General features: G+C 41.5%; 1 pseudogene; it reads left to right on the forward strand.

Moving 5' to 3' along the window:
* Positions 1-3,512: 3,512 nt before the first annotated feature.
* LOC116303736 (uncharacterized) lies at positions 3,513-6,496 on the forward strand (annotated as a pseudogene).
* Positions 6,497-8,668: the final 2,172 nt, after the last annotated feature.

Genomic DNA, 8,668 nt, shown 5'->3' on the forward strand with positions numbered 1-8,668 from the left:
GATCAAGTTTTTTGTGGAGTTCGAGGTTTAAAAGACGATGAAATCGTGGTTTAAAGTGAGTTGTTTGTTCAAATATGGCGACTGCAGTTTCCTCCCTTGTCAGAATATATATACATAAGATCGACATTAGATACCATAGGGAAATTATATAGGAAAACAAGGCGCGCGCTCTTTCGCATTACGGATGACATTATCTCGATCTCGAATTCAAAAAATAATTAATTATTTGATTTTTCCGATTTTATTTTCACCATTCACTTTAATCTAAATTGGGCTCCCTGTGGCTATCTTCGTATTGTTAGCATCTGTACGTTAACCAAAACTTAATACTACTAATGTAATCATTGCTTTTAATAGGGACGAATAGCTTTTCACCAGCATTATATATATTATTGAAAAGTTATAACTAGCTAAAAACTAGTGTGAGCTGCGTCGGTGTTTCTAATGAAACAGTAATGATGAAAAGGTAAATTATACACCGTGAAAAGATGAAAAAACTTACTGGCGTTTCGGACGCTAGTCCTTCGTCGGAGTAAAAGAGAAAGAAGTGGTAGAAAGGAGTGTATATATGATAGAATAAGACAAAAAAAAACCAATGAGAGAATGTGTTAGTTGGTCTACTTATCCTAATATAGTTCAAACTGTCATATTATATCATTGTAACGTAATGTCATAGTGCGTCGTTGTAACATGACACCCGAGTAATGAGACGAACACATACACCTAATTGAAAAAACGTAGTCGGGTTCGAGAAGGTCATATCATCGAAGCTAAGACCGAAAAGGATTTTGGGTACTCCGAAATGTGTATTATATTTGCATCTAGACATGTAAAAATGCACAGTAGAGCAAAGTCGGTCGACTTAGATTAACAACATGCTAAAGCCATGATGCATAAAATGTGCACAGGAAGGGAAAACTGCAATACGCATGAAATTAGCGTAATTGTTTGTCTTCCCATGCTCCCCTTCGGTCTTAGCTTTGATGATATAACATTTTTTTTGAACCCGACAACGTTTTTTCAATTAGGTGTATACATATTCCTATACTCGTACTGTTTATGCGTATCAGATTCCGAATCCTGTGTTGTGTAGGTAGAGAAAAGCTCGGAGAGAGGCGAGGAGAGAGTCGTCGTTGTTTCGAAAAGATGGCGTGTTGTTGTTATTTAAAAAAACAAAAAATCAATCGTATCGACTTCGTTCAATCATCTTTGGTCCTTCGAGCCGGATGATGGTTTCACAGTCGTCTGAGAAATTATATCGTCTGAAGAAGAGAAGAGCTACGTTGAAAGGTGGAATTACTCGAAATAGCAACAAAGCAAGAAATTTGATCGAGCAATATGGAAGCCGAACTGTCCTGAATAATTTGAAGCAATGAATCTCGGAGGCCTTAGAAGAGATAAAAGAGGTCGAACAAGAAATAACTAAGCTCCCTGTTATCACAGACGAAAATCTTGCCGAATCAGAAGAGTGGCATTATCAGGAAAGGGGTATTATCAGAGGGAAACATGCTGAAGAAATTATCGAAGAAATCGATGCTCACATCGAAGCACGTGCGAATGAAGCGCCGTCGACTATAAGTTATATCAGCGATGCATTGAAAACCGCTTATTACGGAGCCCGATTAGTGCCATGCAAATTTCGTGATTGTTTTTACTTTTCACGACTTTTTTCTCGACTTTTTTCTCGACTTTTTTCTCGCCTTTTTTTCTCGACTTTTTTCTCGACTTTTTTCTCGACTTTTTTCTCGACTTTTTTCTCGACTTTTTTCTCGACTTTTTTCTCGACTTTTTTCTCGACTTTTTTTGACCGCTGAACAACAGTAGAGCAGGCTCATTCTATGCTGAGAGCATGGACAATATGGCGAGCTGCAAATGCAAGTTCTGTATGGGGTAAAATACAGGTCAAAAATACGTACAAAAATAAAAATACAATATTTACATTATTTACAATATAAGTTTTAGGATAGATTTTAAAGTTATCTTATTTACTTTTAAAGCAATTTATGGGCTTGCCCCAAGATATATATGTGAACTGGTTAGCATTAAGGATAACAATTCTTATAATCTTAAGTCTTCTAAAGGTTTGCTTTTGCAGCCGCCAAGCTTTTTGACCAAAAAGACACTAGGAGACCGTGCTTTTTCGGCGGCTGCTCCGAAGTTATGGAACAATTTACCTCAAGAGATACGTAACGAGAGACATTTTAATAGATTCAAGACGTTGTTAAAGACCCACCTTTTTAGACTAGCTCTTAATTAGATTTCCTTTTACTTAATATTTACAAATTAGTTTCCCATTTGTTTTAACGTGTTGGGCCCGGTTTGGACGTGGAATTTCGCGCGTGCCGGGTCTAGTGCAGATGGACAAACTAATGTTTGGTTTGTCTGCATTGGATTCGGCGCGTGCGGGATTCGACGTCTAAACTGGACCTTAGTTATTAAATCTTTTATATACTCTTTTTGTAGTTTTTTAGAGATTTTATGCCTTGTATTTTAGTGTACCTATATGTAATGCGCAGTTGATCATATTAACATGTTAAATTGCGCAATACAAATAATAAACTATTATTATTATTATTATTATAATTACATTATTTATTATTAGGTATTAAAAACCCAACTACACTAAGTTTGACACAGGTATTCGGACTCAAGCACGGGAGATGGTGGTGGGGGGGGAGGGGGGGTACGTATGTGAAAAGTGATTGATTTTAAGAAAAATGATGAAAAAGAAAAGATAAATAAATAGCATAAAATAAATAAACAAATATTAAGGCAGTGGGTGATTGGAACGATTTGAGCGTACGAGACTTATATGAGTATACTCATGGATATGTATCGTAGAAAGGTAGGTAGCAATGGTACAGTAAACGATAAAGTACGTCGTACAATGAATATTGAGTTAAGAATAAAAGTGTTTCGGTTGAAGGCAACGTTACGAAACATGAGTCATGTTTGTATTCCTTAAACAACGGAGCCTGCAATACCAGCTAGTAAGCGGTCAAAAAAGTCGAGAAAAAAGTCGAGAAAAAAGTCGAGAAAAAAGTCGAGAAAAAAGTCGGGAAAAAAGTCGAGAAAAAAGTCGAGAAAAAAGTCGTGAAAAGTAAAAACAATCACGAAATTTGCATGGCACTAATCGGGCTCCGTAGCTTATCCTTATTCTGAATCGTCAAAGAAAAGTAAATAATTAAGTTCTGAAGAGGGTAGCTTAGGTGGTGAGAATGTTGAAGATTCAGATGAATTTTCAACAGCGGAATCAAACGATTTGAAAGTAGAAGCCGAAGTGGCGGCATTTCGTGTTAAACAAGAAAAGGCCCGATATAAACAAAAATGCCGCCTTCAAGCACAGGAAGCCCAGCTGAAGAAAGAAAACGCGCGCCTTAAATTAAAACAAGAAAAGGATCAGACGGCTAGATTGAGACTTAAAGCCAAGTTACTAGGTAAATACCAAAATAAAGAAAAGGTTGATAACAATTAAGGCGAGTGCAAAAGATCGCAGCAATAAGAAAATGAAAATGCCTAAAGGGGATTTAGCCTCAGACAGCAGCGAAGACGAGAGTGCTAGCGGCACGAATGATAGCGAAATCGAGCCCTGCGACCCGAATAAGCTAGATGCCCTTTTTAGAGGGCTGAAAAAACCGCAACTAGCAGTATTCTCCGGTGATAGGAAACTGTATCACGACTGGAGAGCGCAATTTGACATATTTATAAACGAGGACTAGAGTTCCGTCTAAGACCAAAATGATGCTATATATTTAAAAGCTCCCTATCCGGAAAGCCCTTGAAGATCATCGAGAAATTAGGTTACACAGCGACGCAATATTAAACGGCCCTAGAGAAATTAGATTTGAAGTACGGCGGAGACAAACGACTCTTGCAGAGACATCTGGCGGCAATCCTTCAGACCCCAGAAGTGCCAGAAGACAACCTGAAGGAATTGGAGATATTCTCCGATCGCCTAACAGACATCGTGGCGAAGTTAAAGGATTACGGTCATCAACACGAATTGGACGGGATTTCAGCACCTTACACGGCTGTTCAACAGAAAACACCCGAGACGCTGCTCGTGAGTTATCAACAATGGCTAAACGAGAAAAGCAAAGAAGATGGCCTTTTGACGTTCTCGAGATGGCTAGCTCAACAAGTCGTTTACCGAATGGACGCCGAGGAAACCAAAGAAAGATCAAGAAAAAGAGAGAAGAAAAGGGTATCGGCTGGAGACCCAAGAGGACTGCTTTACATACTACGACTGCACGAGTTGAATCGAAGTGTCCGTTGTGCGAAGGTCCCCACAAGCCCCTCTCGTGCAAAAAGTGGGAGGAGACAGCAATGAAAGAGAGATGGCTGACCGCCAAGAAGTTTAAACTTTGCTACCGTTGCTTAAATATTGGCCATCGAGGAAAGGACTGCCGGAGTAAGAGCAGTTGTAATTTGAATGGCTGTCAAGGCACCCATCGTTTTCACTTGCATTTCGAGAAACCGCAAGAATCGGAAACAGGAACGAAGGTTGAGCAAAAGCAAGGCTACACGTCCAAGCACACCACCGAAAAGAACTCCACGGCGCCTGGTGCGGTGCTGCTGCGTACCGTCCCTGTGTGGCTTCACGGCAAAGATGGAAGAAGAATGCAAGTGAATGCGTTTCTAGACGACGGATCAGACACCACTTATCTACGCTACGACGTTGCTGTTGCACTCGGATTACAGACTAAAGAAAAGCGTTTAAAGATATCAACTCTAACCGATACTGACGTTGACGTAAAAAGCCATAAAGTTACTGTCGACATCGAGAGCGTAGATGAACAAAAGAAGGCGACCATTTGCGCATGGACCCTGGAAGAGATGTGTAAGGGATTCCAAATACCAGAGTGGAATCGCTACAAGGAGAAGTGGGATCATCTGAGAGATATTTCCTTCCCAAAGTTACCAAGAAGAAACGTCGTGGACATTTTAATAGAGGCTGACAACGCAGAGTTAACTCTATCGCTGGAAGAAAGGATCGGTGAGCCAGGTCATCCTGTGGCAAGAAAAACGCCGCTAGGATGGACATGTGTAGGTAGACTGCCAGAAGTTCAAAGCCAGGAACATACCGCATACGCAAGATCCTACAAAGCCCAAGTGACTGCGAACGTCTGTCTAGATGAAGACTTACGCCGAATATGGGAAGATGATCTGCTCGGAGTCTAATCCAAGGAAGTAGAGGAGCTGAACGAACAAGAGATATTGGCTGTAAAAAAGGGCACAAGAGTCATTGAAGTATTACGGTGATCGTTACGAGATAGCTATCCCTTGGAAGGAGGCTACACCTAGTTTACCTGACAATCGTATGAGAGCTGAAGAGAGACTTGTTTCGTTAGAGAAGAAATTGTTAAAAGCACCGGAAGTAGCTGAACGAGACAAGGAAGTTATGAACGCTAACATCGAGAAAGGATACGTTAGGAAGCTTGTTTCTCAGTCTCAGGCAGTGGGACCAGCCTGGTACCTTCCTCACTTCCCGGTGATTCGGGAAGACAAACAGACGACAAGGGTGCGCATAGTATTTGATTCTGCAGCAAGGGAACAAGCAACGTCCTTGAATGACGCAATGCTAACAGGGCCAAAGCTTCAGAAAGATGTGATGGAGATATTGCTTCGTTTTCGAGAAAAACCAGTAGCAATAGTCGATGACATCAAGGAGATGTTCTCACAAGTAATATTAGCAGAGAAGGACCGTCGGTTTCACCGATTTCTTTGGAGAGACCTAGACCAAACTAGACCTATTGATGTCTACGAAGCTGTGAGGTTAACGTTTGGAAATCGTGCATCGCCATATCTTGCACAGTTTGTGGTGCGAAGTCACGCTGAAAGGTTCAAAAAGGAGTTCCCGCTGGCAGCAGCTGTTGTGCTATCCAAGATGTACATGGACGATGTGCTGGATTCAAGGGACACAGAAGGAGAGGCGATAGAGGTCCGTGAACAACTAACAGGGCTTCTGAGGCGAGGCGGATTCCAAATACGGCGGTGGTGCAGTAACAAAGCGAATGTCTTAAAAGAGATTCCAGAGGAAGATCGTGCGACTGGGGTGAAAGTCGTGGAATCTGAACTTCCTTGTCTGAAAACACATGGATTGGAATGGAACGCGGGAAAGGAAGTGTTTCAGTTTACAATCAACAGCAATGTTAGCAGTATGTTAACACATACAAAGAGAAGATTGCTCAGCCGTATCGCAACGTTGTTCGACCCGCTTCAATTCCTAGCTCCGTTCACCATACGAGCAAAGATGGCTTTACAAGAAAGCTGGTTACAAGGACTCGCTTGGGATGAAAAGCTGCCAGAGGATTTGGCGTACCGGGTGTCGCGATGGATTGAGCAGCTTCCACAGCTCGCAGGATTACAGATCCAAAGGTGCCTTCGCAGCGAGGGACAAGTGAGTGAAGTCTCCCTTCATACGTTTACAGATGCTCCAACAAGGCATACGCTGCAGTTACCTACTTTAGACACGAGTATGGAAGTGGCAACGTGACAGTTTCCTTCGTAGCTGCAAAGGCAAACTTTTTCACCAATCAAGAGGATCAGTATTCCTCGTTTGGAACTGATGGCTGCAGTCGTCGGCGCTCGATAAGCAGAGAACATATCAAAAAAACTAGCGATCCCAAAAGAAAAGTGCGTCTTCTGGACAGACAGCATGGATGTCATTTTCTGGATACAAAGACAGTCCCGACGTGAAAAGCCATTTGTCGCAAACAGAGAGAAATTTAACAGAAGACCAGCCCCTTGCAATGGCGGCACGTTCCAGGAAATGAGAACTGCGCTGACGATGCTACTAGAGGTTTGGAGGCCGAAGAGTTAACTGAGAACAGCAGGTGGTTTCAAGGCCCTGAATTCATGTACACGGGAGAGGAAGCCTGGCCAGCCAAGAAACATGCTCGAGAGCAAGACTGCTCGGAGGCCGAAAGCGAGACGCCTTTCGTGAAGTTTACCTTTCAAGGCCAGCGAAAAGAATCTGCTCTTAGTCCCGATCGTTTCTCAAATTGGACAAGGCTTCTGAGAGTAACTGGATGGGTCCTACGGTTTGTAACCAGAATGAAGAAGGCTAGAGAACGCGCACATAAAACCGTTAAGGTTCCGAAAGAGAGGCGTCACCCAGGACCAACAAGATGTAAAGTCAAGGCACCGCTGGACGTCCCAGTAGAGTGCAGCTTAGAGAAGGAAGAGTTGCACTCAGCAGAGAAGTACTGGCTTCGACAGGCGCAAACAGAAGGATACCCAGAAGAACTAGATGCTCTTAAAGTGCAAATGAACCCTTTGACAATACATTCAGTACTGGTTCTGCATAAAGTAAATAGTTGATTGGTAAAATATTTCTTGATTTGAGTGATGCGTCTTTAAGTTATGAAGGTTTATACTTCCAATATGTTAATGATGATGACGTCAGGTAAGGTATTTGAGTGTTTTTGTTGTAACTAGTAATACTAAATGCTGGCCATTTTGAAAATAAAAATTGTAAATAGCTTTCATGTAAACCATGAGTAAAATAATGATGCTTTTTAAATACTGTTTCTATGAACCAGTTCGATTTTGTATATTTGATTAAGCCTTAATAGACGTCACACTCATTAGCATATTGGAAGTATAAACCTTCATAACTTAGAAACGCATCACTCAAATCAAGAAATATTTTACCATTCAACTATTTACTTCGTGTAGAATCAGTACTGAAAGTATTGTCGAAGGGTTCATGTGCACTTTAAAGATTTACAAAGCTAAATAAAGGACGAATATTTGTTGTATGCTCTTCATGTTATATTTCCTCCAGCATTGAAATAAATTAAGCCTATTGATAGAAATATAAAAAGTTTTGAGAGAAAGTCTTTGATTTGTCGATTCGTCGAGAAAAATGCTTGTCAAAAAAAAAAAAAAAAAATATATATATATATATATATACGATTGTTTGCTAAAAAACACACACCTGAATTTTTGAATTGAAGAACACTTCTTGATCCATCTTTGTCTACATGAAAGATTTTTTTAAATCGTTTTTGGTCTATAACTTGTCCTAAAGCGATTTTTTTCTGTGCATTTGAGAACCGCATTTGTCAGTAGTTTTGCTTTGACATCAAGCGGGATTCCTGTGTTGTGTACAGGGACGGACGGACGGACGGACGGACGGAAGTGACGTCAGCAAAGCCATGAAAAATCAACTCGATGGTTTACCATTTTTTCTTAAATATGGGGCTTCGCTCGCGCGGGCCGAAGGCCCTCGCGGGAGCTCCGCTATAAACATGATCCTTAATTTGGACTTGACTTTAACCACTCTAACGTGACCATCAGCTCCTGGATCCTGGAAAGACTTCTACCACACGTCCCTAGGGCCACTTTCCCTTTGGGTTGTTCTGATCAACCATGAGAACGACGTCGTCTACAGCTAGGTATCTTCTCTTGTCCATCCGCTTGCTGCGAGTATTCAAGATAGTCAAATACTCCTTCATCCATCTTCTCCACACTTGAGCCGTTAAGTCCTGGATGAAACGCCACCGTTTCCTCAGGTTAAACGCCAACTCCTCTGTTCCTTGAGGGGCAAGTTCACCTCCCGCTTGACCGTAAATGAAGTGGTTGGGGGTAAGAGCAGGTTCATCACTCGGATCATTACTTGGATACGTCAGCGGACGTGCATTCGCCAGACCTTCAACTTCAA

Source organism: Actinia tenebrosa, unplaced genomic scaffold (genome assembly GCF_029948245.1).
Source record: "Actinia tenebrosa isolate PJP-AT-01 unplaced genomic scaffold, QUT_ActTen_1.0 PGA_scaffold4__44_contigs__length_22323623, whole genome shotgun sequence".
NCBI classification, from domain to species: Eukaryota; Metazoa; Cnidaria; class Anthozoa; order Actiniaria; family Actiniidae; genus Actinia; species Actinia tenebrosa.